This window comes from Poecilia reticulata, chromosome 20 (assembly GCF_904066995.2).
Source record: "Poecilia reticulata chromosome 20, P_reticulata-male-v2, whole genome shotgun sequence".
NCBI lineage: Eukaryota > Metazoa > Chordata > Actinopteri > Cyprinodontiformes > Poeciliidae > Poecilia > Poecilia reticulata.
In genome coordinates this window covers 15,410,880-15,431,974 of record NC_088849.1, presented here as the reverse complement: position 1 = coordinate 15,431,974, position 21,095 = coordinate 15,410,880, and the positions used below count along the sequence as shown (strand labels likewise).

The 21,095-nt window shown below is 41.6% G+C and overlaps 2 long non-coding RNA genes across 6 annotated transcripts in view; one reads left to right on the top strand and one right to left on the bottom strand.

The window, feature by feature from the left end:
• Window positions 1-1,529, bottom strand: part of LOC103456611 (uncharacterized) — a 2,555-nt gene extending 1,026 nt beyond the window's left edge. The window contains exon 1 of the long non-coding RNA XR_532283.3: window positions 1,416-1,529. This is a non-coding gene — a long non-coding RNA (uncharacterized LOC103456611). The remainder of the gene's footprint in view (window positions 1-1,415) is intronic.
• A 182-nt stretch (window positions 1,530-1,711) lies between these two features.
• Window positions 1,712-21,095, top strand: part of LOC145549315 (uncharacterized) — a 55,864-nt gene continuing 36,480 nt past the window's right edge. The window contains exons 1-4 of one of the 5 annotated variants that reach the window (XR_014085226.1): window positions 2,779-3,572; window positions 3,675-3,759; window positions 4,022-18,858; window positions 19,796-20,019. This is a non-coding gene — a long non-coding RNA (uncharacterized LOC145549315). Of the gene's footprint in view, window positions 1,803-2,778; window positions 3,573-3,674; window positions 18,859-19,795; window positions 20,020-21,095 lie in introns of those variants that run through there. The other 4 variants (XR_014085225.1, XR_014085227.1, XR_014085223.1 and 1 more) reach the window with 4 other exon arrangements.

Below are 21,095 nucleotides of genomic sequence, written 5' to 3'. Positions count from 1 at the left end.
CTTCAGCAGAAGAGGATTGGGATGACGGACGGAGAGAGGAGGGGGGGGTGGGGGGTGGGGGTGGCAGTTGGTGACGTCACTAGCCAAACAGATGTTTCTCTATATTACCCAGAGTCCCCTCTTCATCGCCTAACCTGCGTCCTTGAAACCAGAAGGGACATTTTTCTCCGACTATCCCAGTTCGTGTGAGAATATGCAGGACGGGATGCGTGCTACCGGCTCTACGGCGACTCGGACAACTCAACCTCAGTGTGTGCTGCGAAGTCCCAAATCTGACGCTGGGCTGCGAACAGTTATGCAACATTGCACTATTGGAGGAAAAAAAAAAATGGGAACACTTGTGAAGCAACGCTCACACTAATACGGGATCGTTTTGAGCATGCGCACACGCACACGTCCGTGCACTCCCTCGCATACAGTGATGGAGGGAGGGAGGGATGCTGGAGGGGAGCGAATGCTGCATTTTGGCTTTGATGTGAAGAGCTGTGCAATCAGTGACATTTAGTAAAACCTTAACACTGTTTTCCCCCATCTGTCATCAGAAGGACGTAGAACGAGGAAATAAAAGCAATGCAAAGGCTTTATTACCTGTCACATTTAGTGAATAGTATAAAGACATGTTCGTGTCTAACGTCATACGCTGAAATTCGCACAATTCGCGTTAAACACCAAGCAAATTCCGTTGAAGTCAGTACTGACTGTACGTGCTTAAGACCCTGAACGCATCTAAGCCGGGAAAAAGCTTCTTCTATTCCAACTGAAGGGCAAAAACAAATTTGACAGAACTGGGAATAAAGAGGCGCAGGCATAGCACATATGTTAATTGCGTTGAATACACTCGCTGTTACGGAGAGGAGATGGATACAGAAACAAAGGAAATCACCGGTTGTCACTCTGAGAGACGACCCCATCCAGGGCGAATCATATCGGTTATCCCTGCTCTGGATTTTTGGGTCTCTGACCACCAAATGGGGAAAGTAAGAGAAGAGGGTAAAGGAAGGAAAAAGAAAAAGGAAAAAAAAAAACGACCCTATTGTCCTGAAGCGCCGCGCTGCAGCTCGGAAACACACCGTCCTCTTTTAGCCCTTCATATAGATTATGCAATTGTCGACATGAAACGATGTGCAGGTTGCAGCCTGCGCCGGTTTGCACATGTTTTAGCGATTTATTTGATTTTGATTTATTTTTTTATATTGCACATAAACTGCTTCATTCCCGAGAGCCCGCAATAACAATGGCAAGTGCAACGTGCAGCGGAGAGGACACAGCACCGTTACGTCTCGAAACATCTCCAGATATCAGCTTCTTCTTTCAGTTCGCAGATAAATAAAGGGACATTTAAAGCCCCCCCCCCAAAAAACACGCAGATTTTGACTCATAAATAATCGATTAACGCAACCCAGTGAGATACTCACCATGAAGCGGTCCGCGCCATATGGTGGATCCCAGCACAATGAGCTCATATGTATCCGCGTCCCGCTTGGTTTTCGGGCGTCGTTGTGATTACTTCACCGTTTCATCGCGGAGCCTTAAAATTCCCGGTTTGTGTCGGTGCAGCGGCGAGCGGGCGAGCAAAGCACACACTCCGTTTGGAGAGGAGGCTCGTACTACCAATGAGAGCGACGCTGTAGCCCCTGCAAAGCATGGCTGCGCTTTCTCGCTCCTCGCTTTTTTTTTTTTTTTTTTCAAAAGAGGGCAGGTCGTTGTGTGCATTACAATGAGTTAAATCTTTCTCTCTCTCTCTTGCTTCCCACACGCAAGCGCGTACCGCTCACGCGTTTATACACTGAAATGCGTGCTCTGTAAGTCCTGTATTTGGTCCTTTTTTGGGATTATTTTTTCCTTTTTTCGCTTTAAAATATCCATGCATGCAGCACAGATTTTCAGCTTCCCCTGAAATATTTGATGTGTTTTAGTACTTAATTGCTCTAAAAAAAAACATTTGGGGGTTTTTATGTGATTACTAGCTTGCTTTAGATAAGAATCTTCACGCATGCTGCACTGATTTTCAGTTTTTGCGTTTTAGCCTTGAGGAATTTAATGTATTGTCACAATGCTCCAGAAGTCCCGTATTTAGTGATTTTCATGGGATATTTGCATGTTTTGAATCATAATTTCAATCCAGATTTTTAATGTGTTTTTGCATCATACAATTCACAATTTGCACGTCTACACAAATTTACACATTGACAATCATCTCATCTGAAATGCCTAGATAGAACTGGTGCAGGACAACTCTTGACAACCCATGTACTGATTTTCTAAATTCTAATATGAGATATTAGACCTTCATTGGGTCCCTACCTGGTATTGGGTTCTGTATTTAGCATGGTACCAGCCCTGCTGGATTCAATAACCATCTGGGCTGAGCAAAATCTTTATTGGGTCCACATACAGTGCCTTGCCAAATTGTTAACTTCAGTGTATTTTACTGGGATTGTAAGACGACTAATTCTAAAGTGGAAGAAACAAAGAAACATGGCTGTAAAAACTTTGTTCAAGTAATCTCAAAAGTGTGGAATGCATTTGTTTTCCACCTTCCCGCCTCAATACTTTGTATGGATTTTGCTCTGTCTTTCTTTTCACCAACAACAACAAGATTCATTTTTGTCACATGTGTGTTTATGCCATTTTGCATGTTGGCCACAAGTTGCTTTGTCTCCTACATGGATTGTAGCAATCAGAAAATTGGACTTTTGTGATACAGATTCTTTCACCTGAGTGCTCTGTCCCTGCAGCTTCTCCAGCGATACCACAGGCCTCTTGGCAGTTTCTCTAATCAACGCTCACCTTAAGTATAGTTTCAGTTTATTTGAATGACCATGTCAAGTTATGTGTTTCTGTGCCATAATCTGCACTTTTAGATGACAGACTGATCTGTGCTCTCTGAGATGTTCAACTGAAAATTATTTTATTTGACTTTTTTTTTACGACGCATATTGTTAAGGCGGATGTTTTCCCAGTCAAGGGGGTGAATAGAGGGAGGTAGGGTGCACTCTCACGTCCTCTCTCATGCTCCATTCTCAGGGGTTAAGTTATCCCGAGCTGTCTATGTAGTTATGCTGCTTTAGGCTTAGGCCGCTGGAGGACAAACTAACCACTTCCCCCCACCCCCATTTCTTCTGCCACTACTTTCCAATTTGCATTATTTGCTGTTATTGCAGCTGTTAATTTTATGCTTTCTCTCAGTATTTTTCTCTCCATAGAAGCTACAGCTGGTCTGGTGTTCTGTTTTGGCTGTGGTGCCTTCCTGGAGGAGGGCATGAGCTGAGATAATGCTGCCAACAATTAAATGCGTCCCTCTCCTGCTATTAACTTTTTTTTTTTTTTTTACTTTTCATTAACATAGAAATTACTCCTACATCAGTTCTTCTCAAAACCCCCAGTCCGCTGTGGCAGATGGCCACTCATAGTCCCAGGTTCTGCTGGAGGTTTCTCCCTGTTGAATGGGAGTTTTTCCTCTCCACTGTTGCTACATACATACTTGGTATAACGGATTACTGTAAAATCAACGACACATTACAATGCTTTCTGGACGAACTCTTTCTGTTCGTCTAGAAAGAGTGAATGAGGCAAGTCAACAACTCTAAACGCATTCTTGCATTCTGGCGTGTGCATTCAGGACTGAGGAAATTTACTGCAGTATTTATATTTCCCCTCTTTACTTCCTACAGTGATTGACCACCAGCCAAAGATCCAGTCGAGCTCATGGACCATACATGATGTCATCTGAGTAACCTCACCAGCCCTGCAGCCAAGGTAAAGCACAAGGGATCCCCACCAACATGGAGCTACTTCTACCTTGTTCAAATTGTGCATTTAAAATGAACCTGCAGGTTTTGCGTCAGCATCCAGCCCTCTGTCCCCCAGTTTCACTCTGCTTCACTGATGGACTTTGAAAGAATCCACTATGCAGTGATGCAACCTTTGCGTGTGATGCAACATGAGCGATCACACCACTAAGAGTGTTAACGTTTTGTCAACATTTTTTTTCTTCTTCTTCTTCTTCTTTATTTTGAAGGGTACGAGGGAAACTCTGCCCGGGCTTGCGTCAGGCTGCACATAGAGGGAAGTTTGAAAAGCTGCGTTTTCTCTTGCAGAGAGAGAGAGATGGAGGGATAGGAGGTCGGGAGGTGCTGCCATTGTTCCCACTGAAACAATGGAAGCTGCGGGGAACAAGCAGCGGTGCGCACATGAATGGCTACAAGAGTGTGCGTGTGTGTGTGTGAGAGTGTGTGTGTGTGCGTGTGTGTGTGTGTGTGCGCGTGGTGGGAGAGGGTGAGGGGGCCAGTGGCCCCAGGGTCTCCGTTCCCAGCGCCTCACAATGAACCCCGCGTAAGGTCGGGGCTACCAGGGGTCACAGGCCAACCCCGCTTTTGTGTTGCACTTCAAAACACATAAACATTTATTAATCAAGAGCCAGAGACTGAGCCCTCTTTGCTGGAGAAGAAAAAAAAAGCTATGGGCGAGAAGAGGGGCGTAAAAAGGGAGGGAAGGAGGAAGAAATGACCACCGGCTGCAGTAGCACATTCCATCATTTGGGCAGAGAAGTTTGGAAAAGTTGGAGCCACTTCTGGAAACATACCGGTTTTGGATTTGATTTGCGCTTCTGCTGGATACTCGATGCACTTTTTTCCCGGAGCAAGATTTCTGTCCCAAAGAGACAGTTTAACCTCCACAACAAAGGACAGAAAAGAGGACACTTTATTTATATATATATATTTTCTAAAGACAATAACAGCGCAGGCAATAAACGTCACGGAGGCAGTGCTGAATATGCGCTTTTTTTCTCTCCGGTGTGTTTAAATGCGCAGAAGCATCTCCGACCAGGACTATAATTTTTTTTTCTTTTCTAAAGGCCTTTTGTTATTCAGCTTGACCACATTAGCCAGAAAATACTCTATTTTTCTACATATATTTCTATTTAAGATCAAATTTGACGACAAGAAATAATTTATTTTTTGCTTGTGCGCATTTAAATACATAATTAAGCGTCGATGTTGATCTGCTTGGGACTCTTTGCGAGGAAACAAATAATAATGCAGCCTGTAGCAGAAGGATGCACATAAAAAAAAAAAAAACAGTGTGCAGGCAGACAATGGTTGATGTGCGCTCTGCAGCTCTATAAGCTGCCGGGAAGAGATGAGCTTTTTTCACTCCCTCCTTATGTTTTGGGTCGTACAGCACAGGCCTCCCCCACCCAGCAACAGACATCCTACATGCTTGCTCCTACAGCATTATATCGCTCTGACTTTAAAATAGAGCTATATATATATATATATATATATATACACATGAAGCAAATAGATTTTTGGATAGGAAGATAAACACATGTAAACAAACAGACACCACATTTAAAGGACTGCCCAGCAAATGCCTGCTTTTGTATTTCAGAATGTGACCTTGTTGCGTGATTTCTTCTCTCATTTTTTTCTCTCTCTCTTTCTCTACTTCTTACAAAATCCTGATGGTGAGGTTTGCCCACATGCTCCACCCAAGCAGGGACGGTACGTTCCCCGAGCTAGCACCAGACTCCAAAGAGCAGTTGTTATTTCATGGTTGCGTGCAAGCAGAATCAGGTCAGCTGCACTGGGTTGCAGGCCTGCTGGCTGTGTTTGTAACATCCTCCAAAAAAAAACAACACAAGTATATGATGAAGACGTTTGTACAATTCCCCAGATAGGAAATAACTGGCCCTTTAAAGCCTCATACACTTAAAGATAATTATAGATATTTTTTTTCTTTTTTTTTTTATAAAAAGCGAAACATTTTGGTTGGGAAACAGAGGCAAAAGACTCTGCTGATAAAGCACAGCGTAAACCTTTGCCATCAGTTACCTGCACTGTAGCTGTCTCGGATTAAATTATACCTTTCTCTAAATAAACATTATGAAGTTAGTAAAGCCTCTGCAATTTCAGAGATAGATACTTTGTACTCTGGTAGTGCTTTGTGTGAGCGAAGTACGGATGAGTGTGTTTGGGACCTTCCCCCTCTGACATTAGCAGGGGGTCAAATGTGCATGTAGGGCACCGGGCTCTCCACCTCCCCTCTCTCTGTGATGTTAAATGTCAACCAGCAGCATCCACAGAAAGCGAGGTGAGCCTCTATTCTCATGCGTATGCCAGGAGATCCTCACGTCCAACTCCTAAAGATACGTTTCTGCTGCGTGCGAGACAATTATAGCCGTAAAGGAAGGAAAATTTATCGAGCCATTAACTATGATCTCGTTTTAGTGAAGTCACTGGTGGAAGGGTCATTGTGAACGCAGACTTTAATGTTAATCCAAAATGAGCTGCCTTGTCTTGATTTGTTTCAGATAGAGCGGTGTTTACAGCAATATATGCAACAAACATGTTTTTATCTGACCTGTGTGCCCATAAAATGAAATCGAATTAAACAAGCTGATTCATTTTGGACACAGGTGCTCGTCTCCCTGGAAATCATTCACTTCTAATGGCTTTTATTGGAGTGCTCCTGCTTCATCCTTCCTGGTCACAGTTATTTTAAAGAGTGCTCAGAGCAGCATCCCATCTACACGTAGATGCCTCTCAATAAATTACGATAACACGGATAGATGTAATTCATTTCAGCAATTTACTTCAAAAAGACAAACCCATATTTCATATATACAAATAAGCATACAAATTATTTATTTCTGTTCATTTTAGTAATTATCTTTAAAATCCAAAATACAGCTTACAATTTGCATATTGCATGAGACCAATAAAGAAAGTAAGTGTTGACTCAGAAATTTAGTTTTATAGGTGGATTGTTGCCCACACAGTCACGGAGAACAGTCGTCTAACAATCTGTCACTGACACCACAAAGAGTCTGCTAAAAAAGCTGGGTGTTCATCCATAATGTCCTCTTGTCCACCACCATATGTTTAAAGAACACTGTAAAAAAAAGTCTCTGATTTACGGTAAAATACTGGCAGCTGTGATTCCCAGAATTTTAACAGAAACCTAGCCCCGTTTCTTCTATATCAGGGCGGCCACTGCACACCTATCAGTTCTGCACAGAGAGCTTCAATCACAGTATGCATCGTGATTGAGCGACTGGTTGAGCTGACTCTCAACATTGTCAGCGCGGTGTCGCACACCAAACAGTTTGATGCGAACATCTTGCAGTTTCCTGTGCCAGTGCTCAATGCGTATGCGTGCGTGGTTGTAGAAGTTGTCCTTTGTGCAGATGTCCGCTTTGACCTCTGAGGAGTGAAGTACGCCTGAGGTTGTTGGTGGCAACAGGAAACTGCTCCTGCCCATGTTACTTAAGCCGTTGCTAGGTAACCAAAGAGTGAATGAGTTAGTTGATTGCACGAAGCTCTCCTATCTTGGCCGAGGTTGAGTGGCTAAAGTCTTTTCCTCTGCCTATAAACCTCCAGAATGCTGTGCAGTTTTGGATCAGAATTTATTGAAATTGATCAAATCAAATCAATCGTTACTGATCACGTGACAAAGATATCATTATTGTTTTATCACCTAGCCCGATGCACAAGTAACAAGGTAAACCATGAGCTTGAGAGGATTGTAAAACAAAGTTAAGATGCGATCTACAACTCTTTGATTCCTGAACCTGAATCGATAAGAAGAAATATTACTTCAATGCACTCTTTTCAGATGAGACTCAACTTCAATTTGATTTTCAAAGTACGGCTGCACAGTGGAGCAGATCTGCCTTGAAGGTCCTGGGTTTGAATCCCGGCCTGAGGGTGTTCTGAACGGAGTTTGCAGTTTCCATGTTCTCCATGTGCATACGTGGGTTCTCTCTGGGCACTCCGGCTTCCCCCTGCAGTCCAAGACAATGACTCTTAGGTCTCTCTAAGTTGCCCTTAGGTGTAACTGAGTGCATGATTGTTTGTCCTGTGTGACTCTGTGTTGTCCTCAAGCTAAAAAAACGTTATAGAGGTGCTGATTTTATTCATCAGTAGGATGTAATACCTGTCATAGCCATAGGCATGGCATCACTGTTCCTAAAAATCTAGTAAACTGGCCTCACCTAAACCTCACAGAACGCTATAGAGTACTGTTAAGAAGAAGACGAGAGATATCAGCGTCTCAGGCGCTCTGCTAAAGTCGTTTATGCAAAATAACTTACTTTTTAATAGGTTGACATTTCTTTATAAACAACTTCTTTTTATGCACTATTAACATAGTTTGAGAAACCAAATTTGGAATTTCTATTGGCTATAAGCACAGTTAAGAGGAATAAACGAATTCAAACATACCACTGCATGCTGTAATTCCAAATAAAATTATTTATTAGTTGATTAAACAAAATTCTAATTCCCAACATCTCCAGCTGTCTCTCTGACACAATTTTATAGGTCTCAGAGAACAGATGTAGATCTGTGTAGGAGCGTGTGCGCTCAGGACTGGACCGGAGTCAGGACCTGGAGCTGCACTTTCCCTGTTCCCTCCAATAGAGAACCCACTGACGCCCAATCAGTAGGTCTGTTCCAGCATTGTAAGTGGACATTTTCTTCCCCCCTCTCTCATACCCCCAAGGTTTGTGAAATGGGGGTCAATGGGTCTGTTATTGTTTTTCTCTGCCTCTTTATCCCCACATTGGTCTGTGATGTCAACAGTGAAACGACGGTAGAGCTGAAAAGGAAGACGAAAGGGGGGAATGCCCGAAGAAGAAATAACAGCTATTATGAATTCAATGCGTTTTTACTCTCCACAGGGTTTACAATTCTTCCTTCGGACACAGATGCATACTCCTATAGAGGTTGGAAGGGGGGTAAAATATCACTTATCCTTGCTAACAAGTTGAATCGACATCACATTTCAGCAGCAGTTTGAAATGTAGCATTTTATTGTTTTTTTTTTGTTTTTTTTTTGTTTTTTTTGTGTCGGAAGCAAACCAGCATCGTCCCATTGCGTTCAGTGAAACTAGATCAGTTAGGCTCCGAGGTGGAGTTTTATTCCTCCGTCTGCAGTGTGATCATCTCACCAAAGCACTGCCATAAATTTCTTCTTGATGTAATTGTATTAATGCAGCGGGATAACGGATGAATGTATGTTTCACACTGATTACTAACCTCTCTCTCTCTCTCTCTCTCTCTCTCTCTCTCTGGCTGTGTGTCCTCGCAGCCTTCCTCATCGCCTGCCTGACTATCGGAATGGGAACGTGCAGCCTCGAGTTGATGCTGATTGCAGCAGCTGCCAACACATGAATCTCCATGGCAACAATAACGGTTGCCGGGCAACCATGCTCTTTTAGGGACACTGAAAGAAGCCCAAAGGCTTACTAAAAATATATACGTGGGTATGGTGCTTCTTGAACGCCACGGCTGAATGCTGAGAGGGGGGGAAGCTCGGAACCATTAAGCGCTTTAGACTGTGCATGAGATGTTTTCCCGCTCTCAGCTGCAGCGTGATGTTATTTTGCTCCGAGTTTCAAATGGCGTCCACAAACACTGACTCCCTCCGTGGCATTAACACGGACACCCTCGACTGAGGCCTGAATGCTTTCAGAAGGTTACGGCGCTTATTAGAAATCTGGCTTTCAGTGATAGGGATGCTTTCATAAACACGAACACACACACTACCATATATATATATATATATATATGGCAGTGTGTGTATGTATATTCAGCCATTTTGGCTCCTGCATCCTGGTCCTTCGCTGCAGCTCGCGCACACGCAGGTGGCATGCGCACGCGCTGAGGAACAAAGCATTCCATCAGCGCCAGTGACATCACTGCAGTCAGCTCAGCTGTTTCAGCCTGCTGCTATAAATAGTGTGGTGGAGACAGCGTATTGCCTATGCAGAAAATATTTGACTCCTGACCTGAAGCCGGGAGAGATTTGTTTTTTTTCTTTTTTTAAATATTGCCTAATGTGCTCCTTTACAACAGCTGTGAAGCATAGGTGGAATTTGCACGTTACTTTATAAAACTTTGCGTCATCTCTTAGTTGAAAGCAGGGATTGTGGAAGCCTAAAAAAAAAAAAATCATCTTGTTTTTTTTTTATGTGAGATTTGAATACATTTTGTAGAGCAAGATGATTGATGCACATGATGGTCCATGCCGAGTAATGTTCTTTGAAGGGACAACTACTCGGAGCTACAAAACTGCCATGTAGAATAAATTAAACTAGATAAGCCACTACTACTGAATGTGTTTCACATTTTGTCACAAACCCACAACTGGATTTTATTGTAATTGTATGTGAGATCATGTTTAATACAGTACATGCTTTGTACCTGCTTAGCAGGCATCACACGCAATAACTGACACTGAAATTTATTTGGCTTCTGTTTCATGATAATAAGGTGTAACTCCAACTTGGTGATTTTGATTTAAATCACCAGTTTTGTTAATATCAGAATCAGAAATCCTTTTATCTGCCTTTGTCATGGATTTAAAATTTGTTGCTAAACCAAACATATTGTTGCACAACAAGCAACTTGTTTCCTTTTACTTTCTCCTTGCCATACTTTAATAAAGATCAGATTTATAGAGGCACCTCTGATAGTTATCCTCTCAACATAACTGACGACCTCACCTGTCAATCATTCTAGCGGGTTTGTCAGCAACTGACCAATCAGAGGTCGCTATTTGTCACGAAGTGCACAGAGGAGCTTCACTTCCGTCCATGTCGAGGTTTGTCACGCTGCTGTCATAGAGATTTGAGGAAAATAACAAAAAATTATGTTCAAATGTTGCCAGTAGGGAATATGTAATCCCGACAGTTGTTACAGAGGACGGAATACAATTTATTAGATTTTCAAAACTAATGGAGTCGGAATAATGCAAGAAACGGATCAAGGCCTGCAGCTGACCTCATGTCCAGTTGAATGAAACTGTGATCGACGGCAACTGTCGCATGTTCTTCTGTATGAAGGTAACTGGTAGCAAACATCCTTTTTTTGTCATAACAACCTTTATAGTCAAGTTTGTTAATACGTTTAGGTAGTTATGCTTGAATTTATGTGGGTAAATTCCAGTGGTTCCTCTATTTGAGCTTGAAAACATGTGCTATTGTAACTGCGATACTTGCATTTTAGCACCTTTTAATGCTAATGTGTATTTCTAAGTATTTTCCTTAAGGCAGATTTTCACAAGCCTGTATCATTTAAGTCATTACTCACTCACTTTGTACATCCGACACTCACATTCAGTGAAACTTTGTGCCCCATTTTTCCTCTGGCTGCGAAAGACTTTAGCTTTAACGTAGATTTGTCTGTTGTTTGCTGCATATAATCTTACAGACCTAACGTAGGACTCGTTTGAGAATTTTCTTGCCTGTTATTTGCCTCAGTGTTGGCTAATGAGGTAAAAAAAATGTATTGGGTAATGCATTGAGTTCCACTACCTCCATCACTGTTTGCCGGAGGTTTGATCTACTTCCTCATGGAGGCGGATGTTACGTCAATTCTCCCGCCTGAGCTGTAGGTCTCTACTTCTTCAGTTACTTGGTCTTTGTTGCTTTTCTGATTAATGCTCTCCTTGTCCAACCCATCAGCTTTAGTGGACTGGCATTTCTTGGTCGATTTTTAACTTTGCCATATGTTTTTCTTCTTCGTGTCATTGGTTGAACATAGTTCGGTGAGATTTTTATAGCTTGAACTATTGTTTCATAACATAATTCTGCTTTATCTTTCTCAGCAACCTGTCTGCCGTGTATCTCGGTTTTCATAATGCTCTTTGTTCACTTATACTATCTAACTAACCTCAGATAGGTCCAAAGACTTCAATATATTTACTTTGAAGGCAAGAGGTTACAATGGATTTTATTTATAGGTACTAAAATACTGAGGTTTGAATGAAAATGCAAACCTGTGAATAATATTTCAGACTGTGTCAATTGCCATCCACCTCACAATTTCACACTTTTATGTTGGTCTATCACTCAAGCAAACATACATTGAAGTTTGGGGTTGTGACAGGACAAAATGGGAAAAAAATTCATAGGATGTAAATTCTTCAGCAAGGCGCTCTGTTGTTTGGCCAGTTATATTAGACACCTGAAACACATATAGGATCTTTATGACGTCTGCTGTTTCGCTCCCATTTCAGGGTGATTTTATTTAAAAGCTTGCGCTTATCTTTCAGCTCAACGTACACATGTTTCATTACTTTATGTTGGTTGTTACGCTCATTGTCTTGCTGAAACGGAGTTTGCCACCCCCAGCTGCAAACCATGAAATTACACGTAGCTGTGACATTTGAATTACCTTGTTACAGCTCTCATTAAGTAGGTCATACCTGCACCTGGGCTGATAAAGCGCCTTGTATCACAGACAGAAACTGCGCCCCTGTCACGACGCTCTAACTGCACTTCAGTCATTATGTCACACTAATTAGATACAGTGAGGGCAGCGATTGTGATTTCAAGATGAGTTGAGAATATGTTTAGAATACCAATTTCAGGAGCTTCTTCTTTTTTTTGTTGTTGTAATTTGACGGATGGCTGGGGAACTAAAAAGGGTTGAGGTAAGACTTGGATATAAAGGAAAGGGTAAAAACGGAGGCAAAGCAGATTCAGTCGAACGTTTTCCTGCATGTGATCTCTGCTTACTTTCCGACTGCTCCTCAGACGAGTGCAGCAGCCTGCACCCCTTGCAGTCTGTTCAGCCTCAGGGTCGTGGTGTGGCTGGCCAGGTGCCAGAACGCGTGCAGGATGGGGGGGGCTGAAGGGGGCCATGCCATGGCGTTGGCCCTTGCAGGCTGGCAGCATTGAGCAGCATAAAGGCATTCAGTGGTGTGAATGTCTCTTTGTCTCAGAGCAGCATGCCAGGCTAGCTCTAATGAGGCAGCTCTTTGTGGTGGGCCTCTCAACATCAAGTGGGCTGGTGGACTCATTAACCTGACTACTGCAAATAAAGCAGGCAGGCACAAGAGGTGCCTATGATAGCACACTTAAGGCCCAGCTGAATCCCCCACCCCAACACCTCCTCCCTGTCCTCTTTTCCCTGCAGTCTCTCAGGCATCCCAGGACTCCTCTGATAGGAGGAAACCAGCCTCTGGCCTATTTCAGGTGTCCCAAAGAGGGATGGGGAGTGATTTCCTCCTTTTTTATCCAGTCTCCTTCACACCTTGAACTTTAATCAGCTTGACTCTTTATTTTTTATTTTTACTATAATATATGAATGAAGCAGTCTTGCACGTGTAGTGTCTGGGGTTCAACTCCTCATCTCTGTAACTTTTCTGCATGTCTGACCAGCACAGTTAAAGGCTCAAGTTTGATGGATTTAAGTCACAAACAGCCTGAATAATGTCAGTCAGTAGTATTTAGGGTTGTTGAATGATTTGCTCTTGTTAGTTGTATTTTTCTACAAGTCCACATTTTTTTTTTTTAAATAGATTTTTTAAGACCTTCATCTACAAGACCAACCTGAGGCTGTACAGTCATTGCATGGTTGATAGGGGGGAAATGCAAAACCATTGCAATCGTTTATTTTTACGCTTTCCACCAAAATGCATCTTTAAAAAGAAACGACAACATTTTGACAAATATTAGTGAATCTTCAGCAACGTCTTATAAAGACGAGCATCCCATTAAGCACATATCATCACCCCTCTTCCACCAACCTTGAAAGTTGTTTTGGAGTATTTGTATGAATTTCACCCCACATTGTGATCTGGCCAGTTGTGGTTCATTAACTGAGGGGATGTTTTATTTTAGTTTAGAGAACAGAGACTTACTTTGCTCCCTTTCAAAGAGAGTGTTTTGTCTTGTTATTTTGCTTTAATGGAAAAAAAAAAAACCTTTAGTGTCTGAGGTGTAACTTATGTTTTATTAGTTTCTCTCAGCATTTCAGAGTCTGATCTTGTGGGGATTTTCTTGGGGTGTCCACTCCATGGAAGACTGGTAACCTTTTTACACGCATCGTTAATTTCTGTCTTTGGTGTTATAATCCTGCCTACCATTTCTGTGAGTTCGGAAGGCGATTGGCTGCCCTTTAAAATATTTAATGGTGTCAGAGTGAAAGGGGGTGAATATAAATGCAATGCCATGATTGCCAGATTTTAATATGCAAAACATTTTTATAGCCGTGCATCATTTTCATTCCACTTCACAATTAAGCACCACTTTATGTGAAGAAGGTTCACATGTGGAATATATTTTTTTTTTGTTTGCTTTGTTCTCTTGTTTTATTTTATAAATTGCAGCATTCTGCAGTGCCTTGCAGAGCGTACATTTCTTATTCCTTTCACTGTTGTGTTTTCAACCTTTGTAAATATTGGATAAAGCTGCACAATTTCAGCAGATCTTTCCTGTCTGTGCTGTTTTCTGTTGCCGTTTTGATCTTTATTCTTTCATACCAACATATTTTGACTGTCAGGTGATCTTTCTCGGGCGTTATTGCACCTCTTTTCCGAGCGTGCTGAACTGCTGTCAGTCTGATTTTTAATTTAATCATTAATGAGTCCTGTTTGAATGTTTTAAACTCCATAAATCATGCAGCGAGTTGATAAACTTGACTTATTTAGGTCGGGGAGGCTTTTTATGACTTGTTCCCCCAGCTGATGCTGGATTGTTAGCGAGTCTGCTAAAGAAGATTTGCTCGCTCGTTTTGATGAATATTTTTATGGTGGCTTGGAAGTCGTGTCGCTCACCGCTGAATTATGTATCCGAGTGAAAGTGGGTCATGAGCAGCTGCTTCTCGCGCACCGACAAGGACGGGTCAGAGACTCATCTCACATTATGATGGTTTGTTTTATATTTCTCATTTTTATTTATCTCTCATAACCCTGTCGGTTATCAAGTATTATGGCTCATGGGTGTGAACCTCTCTGAAACTGATTCAACGTTAATGTCGTGTACTATTTGATGTATGGGCCCTGGAATTGCTCCGGCATTTGGTCAGATTGCTTGTATGTAGATTAGATTCATTAGATATTCAGCCCCACTATTTTTCATCATGTTTCCCCACACTCATTTTACATCCTCCCATTGTCCTCTCAGCTCAGTAAATGATTTTAATCTGCCGATGCTGTGTACCCTTGATAAGCCGCGCGCGGATCCAGGCAGAGCTGCGAAAAGGCAGGAAGAGGCTAACGGCACAATAGGAGCTAATCGTGCAAGCGCTACATTTTCTGAAAAGGAATATTCATACCAACATCAAAGGGGTTACCACTTCTGACACTGACAAATTGCAGATGAGGTTTCATTAATTAAGTAGGCCACTAATGTTTATTTAAATGAAATTTATGGTTGCATTATTGATCTGACACAAGGCACACAGAGAATCTGAGCAGGGCGACGCTCTGTGAGGCTGTGGATGTGGGGGCAGGGACAGAAACATGAAGGAGGAAGAATCATGGGGGAAGTTCTTGGTGCTAGCAAGTCAAATTTTGCTATATAGATGTTCTGAGTAGCATGAAAGATGTCCTGGATGAGCCCCTGCATAAATACTATGGTTTTTAAGAATCTACTTTCACTTAAGAATCATGTGCACAAGTCAATAAATTGCGGTTTTACCACCTGTTTTAATTTATGGAGGTCCACTAATGATCTGCTTTGAGTCATTGATGTGCTAGAAGATGAACCTCACCCTCTGCAGTGCAGTGTACCACTTTCTTCGACAGAAAGTCACTCCACAGCATGATGCTGCGACCACCATGCTTCACAGTAGCCAGCTGATGACTGTTTTTGTCCAGCCATGAAGTTTAGGCCAGTTTAATTTAATTTAGTTTCTCCTGGTTTCACAATGTGTAAAGTAAATTTTGGCAAAATTTGAGAGAGCTGTCCACTCACTGCACCAAAGGGCTGATTGATGAACTGCTTCTTCTTCCAAAAAAAAGACTGGACGTCCACTTAGTGACTGTTGGGTTCTTGGTTACATCTTTGTCCAAGGTCCTTCATCCCTGATTATTCAGGGTCAGGCAGAAAGTTGAAAGACTTTATCCTTTTCCAAATAATGGAGATCACTGTGCTGTGCATGACGTTAAGTGGTGCAGAAATAATTTTGTCTCCCTTCCCAGATTTGTTCTTCGACTTAATCCAGTATTTGAGTTTTGCAGATAATTTTTTTTTGGCTTCAATTATTGGTTTCTGCACAGATATCTACTCTCAATTGTAAAAAAAATATGTACACCATAAATACAGTTGTTTAATCAATTGGAATATATTTGAAGCTTCAGAAACATCTAAAGTAGGAGCTTTGTGTTTCAGCATCTTTGTAGTGTTCTGGAAGTTTGTTCCAGATTAGTGGAGCATAAAAACCGAATGCTGCTTCTCCATACCTGGTTCTGATTCTGGAACCAGATTCCTAGAAGACCAGGTCTTCTTGGTCAAGAATTAAAAAGAAAACGGTAACACCCGGATTATTTTCTTATCGGAGACGTCTCTTTAAATAAAACAAATGAAAAATCCTTATGTTTTTGATATTCAATCAATTACAAATCCCTTTCCCCCAGATTCATGTCTACTTAATTGTTATGATTATTATATTAAATGATGCAAACAAGAATTGACGGAAAATTTGCTCACTCTAGAATAATTCTGTAACGTAGCAAAACAAAAAGTGACAGAGTGTGAATACTTTCTGGTGGAGCTGTAGTTTTCAAACTGTATTTTTAAAATCTCTGTTCAGTGTAGAACAATCCAATTTTAAGTTTTAACTGCCCATGTAGCTTTTGACGGTGAAATAGGCCTTTAGTTTTCAATCGAGTTGGTCATTTTGAATACCAACTTGGGCATCATTCAGTCAAGGTGCTTTTGTTTGGCACAACATGGAGAACTGGTAGCACAGAAGCAAGAGTTATAATTCCAGTCCACATCTTTTTTGAAGTTCTTGCACCGCCCACAGAAAGAAAGAATGACTCCCTGGGCAGTGGGCCACATTCCTTAGATCATAAACCACCATTGGATCTAAATGTACAATGTTATTGCCTTCTTGGCAACCACAGGCTTAAAATGCACATGCAGTCTCCTGCATTCAGTTCAATGGCAGAGACTCATATCTTCTGCAACAGTTCACTAAAGGTCTGAAATGTATTTACTCCAGTGACTGCAGGGAATTTCTTGCCGGAATCCAGAAAATTCCCATCAAGGAGACAAATCTAACCTGATCGTGTCTGCACGCGTTCATGCACATGCACGCTTTTTTTTTTTTTTTTTACGAGCTGCTCATACATGCTTGGCACTGTTTGTCAACACAACAAATGCAGACGAATTGCTATTGACAAGTGCGCACAATCCACCGAGGGCTACTGAGAAGACTCAATAAAATTGAAGGATAGGCTTGTTGAGATCCAAGGCCGTTCTAATTTCCTATAATAGACTCCTCTATCCTTTGAAATGTGATTTAGGCTGGAGTGGTGGGTTTCAGTGGTCTGTTAGCCTCTCTGTCTATCGCTCTTCTCCGTAATGGACAGAAGCGAAGTCACAGACAGGTTTTTACCAGGCATACACACACACACACACACGCACACACACGCACGCACACACACACACACACACACACACACACACACACACACAGCTTGCTGTCTGAAAAAAAAAAACTCGACTGAAAAAAAAAAGCATCCTAATTAAAAAATCTCTGAGTCTTTTGTTTGTTATAACAATATATACACAAACCATGTTTAATTTGTGCTACCAGTAAAGATGTGTAAAAATTTACCTTGTATACGTTGTAGCGTGATTTCGAAATGAGAGAAATTAAACATTTAATTTTAACACGTAGGAAATAAAAAAATAAATACTGCCCATACTAGCTCTGAAGATTTCTGCCTTTTTTTTTACGACGTCACTGATTTTCACTATTGATATCCAGACCAGCCTGAGGCATAAGCAAGCTTTGCCACGTTGGTACTTGAACTAAACAAGTGAAACTCATGTGGCTTTACTGGAAACAGTGATATATTTCAAGTGTCTATTTCCTGGTTATTGTTAATGATTATGTTTTACAGTGAATTAAAACCTCAATTTTATTGCTTGTACAGTAAAAATATGATGCACAATAATGAAAAACTAATTCTTTCTGCACACATTTCCCTCCTACTCACGTTCCGTTAATCTGCTTTGACTTTGAGTCAACAATCGTCCTATAAATGCCACATCAGGGTCATGAAACATAACTTCTGTTAAAAATACTTTTATTTTTTAGTATGCAATGAATGTTTTTACTAAGATACTGAAATATTAGATTTCCACCAGCTATAAGACCTAATCATCAAACTAAATCACTATGAATGTCATTCACCAGATTTTGAATAAAACTCTGATGGCTCCTTTCAAATCACCAAATTTCCTGCAGAATAATAACAAAATATGACCAAATAAGCACAAAAATATGTCAACAGACAAAAAACAAAATTCTTGCATGTCAAATTTCCAGACCTAAATCCGACTGAAAACTGAGCTATGGGTTTTTTTTTACAATATTTTTTTAATGAGATTTTTTACCCTTATAAATAAACATATGTATATTAAAGGTTGTTCAGAGAGATTATGCTACTTCAGCAGCAGATATATTTATTTTAAGGTTTTTTGCTCAGCTTTCCCAGCATTTGAAGCATAATCCATGCTAATGTGTAACCATTGTGAGTGTGTGTGTATGTTTTAGCATTTCTCACCTTGTAAGGCCCATATTTCCAACAAATACTGTGTTGTGAACCGACTTGTCTTTATGGTAACCAATGCCACATTCGAAGAAGATCTGTTTTGTTGTTAAGGGTTAGGTTATGGTTAGGCATTTGCTGATAGTGGTTAGACTTGGGGTAACGGTTAGGCTATAGAAATGAGTGGAAGTCGATGTAATGTCCCGATGAAGATAGAAAGACATGTTGTGTGTGTTTGTGTGTGGAGAGCAGATGAGGCTGTTTCTGTTCTGCTCTTCCTCTCAGGCGGAGATCTGATGGCAGGTCCAACGGGATGACTGCCCGCCATCTGTCCAGGTATTCCTCTCCGCACGCTTTCGCCACACAGCTCTTTTTAGGTGTCTGAATTTGTGCTAACTGTGTCTGTGTCAGTGTGTGTGTGGGCGTCTGTTAACGTTTATTTTTAGCTTTCGTTGCTCTCTTCTCTCAGAAACGCAAACCAGTGGAGCTTTAGCAAACTTCAAAATCCCTAAAAAAAACAATTCATCTCCCCTATTTTTTATATTTTGTCTCCTTCAAACGCATCCAGCATTAGCATGCACGTGATTTAGCATCACATTTCTAAATGTGAAACAGAACGAGACGTTGCAGAAGTGGAGTTGAGGCGACGATGCAGCGTGGTGTTTTGGTGTGTCAGGTGGTGACTGACGCAGGCTGAGGTCGACCTCACTAGGCAGGAGCCCAAGCTATATTATCAACAGGGTATCTGTCAGCACGCGCTGCTGCAATGTTGTTTATCTCCAAACACACACACACAAGTTCCTAATATATTCAAAAATACATGAGCACACAATTGAAAATTTAGCTTGAGGTCAAAATTTGGGATCCTGATGGACTTCATCCAAAGAAAGCAGAAATTTTTCTGGAAGATGTTTTAATAAAATTTTGGCACAAGGATTGATTTATTTATTTCCCAGTTGAATTGTGCAGAATAAAAATGTCACAGACTCACTTTTTAGGTCTCTAAATTCAGGCATCACAGAGTGCTGATTTTACCAGCCAAATTTAAATCATCTTCACCTTCATTCAGAGAAGCAGCATTTACGTTTTCCTGCACTGTTTTTGCAGCAACGTCACATATAATCCAGACAAATTCAACTAAGGACATTTTCGACATTCGAAATAGATCAAGCACCTTTGTTGAATGACGCTTTGAGTGGCCCTATCTACATCATCTCAAAGCGGAGTAAAAAAAAATCTTCTGGCATGCTTTCTTTCTCTTTTTTTTCCGCAGCAAGTCATGCTTCATCAGAGCGGCGCGCTGGTTGACCCACTTTGCTTCAACATTTCATCCTCCTCTGTCTTCGAGGGAAACGCTGTAACTCGACGCCTTTATGGTCGTTGGAAAAATGAAAGCGAATCGCTCAAATGCTTGTGCAGCAAATGCAACAGTTACATTATAGATTGCAAAATGACGGCGTTTGGATGTACATGGAAGAAACTGCAAATTCCCCACAGGTAAAGCCACTTTAGAGGTGATAAAACGCTTCCTTTAGAGGTGATGTTAAAGACAAATCTGTTGGTTGACATCAGTTATCGCTCTCTTCAGCAGCAATTTGCCTTTTTTTTTTTTTTTCCTTTTTACCCCTGCTGCTACCTCTGTGTACACCAACAGCTCATTGGAAGCATCCCAGATTTATATGTGAGGATGGAAGGATGGATAGAGAGATGCTGAGGAGGAGGAGGGGGATGGGAGAGAGAGGTGGAGGGACGCAGCAGCTGGCTCGTTTTTCCCTGTCATTATCCCCAGTCGCTGTTTCAGAAAGCCCCCGTTTGATGAAAGTCAAATAGTACACTAGCCCTGATTATGTGACAACTGGAATTCGCCTACTTAGTTAATCCTGCGCTGCGGTTTAGATTTCAATTAATTTCTCTGCGGTTTCTCCATCTTCCCCCAAGGGGCACGGTGATGGCGAGGCTGGGTGTGGGGGGGAGGGGATACAGTATGATGGAGAGGGTTGGGGGGGAGGAGACGCCATATGTTGAGACCTGAGATGGCGAAAATGCCTGCACAGCACATTGAGATATACCGACCAAAGCATGGGAGAAGGGATCGGCCTGGTTTTTCTCTCTTTAAAAACGTGAGCCGCTGAATATTTCCACAGCCTTTTTTTTTTTTTGTCTCTCTTGTTGCTGAGGATTTACTGTATATGTATGAGGGCATGTCTTTTTTTTTTTTTTTCTCTGAGGGCATGTCTTAGTGCTCAGAGAGGCATGTAATACTTACCAGAATGTGCACTGAATGTTTTCCCTGATGCGTTTGTGTGTTAATCTGAGCACACGTGACACATTAAAAAAAAAAAAAAAAAAAGGCAGCATATTAATAAAAACCCCGTAGAGAATCAAACCCCCAAGGTTGTGATTTTCCGGCATTAGTTTTACGAGGGGCTGTTTAGGCCCGCTGAGCCTGCTGGGCTGACAGAACAATGCCTCTGCATCGCCACGCTCCTCCCTGCTCCTCCTCACGTCGCCTGGCATTCCTTGACATTATGATGAGGGTTTGAGTTAGAGCCTCCTGGCCGTGTCGCCGTGGT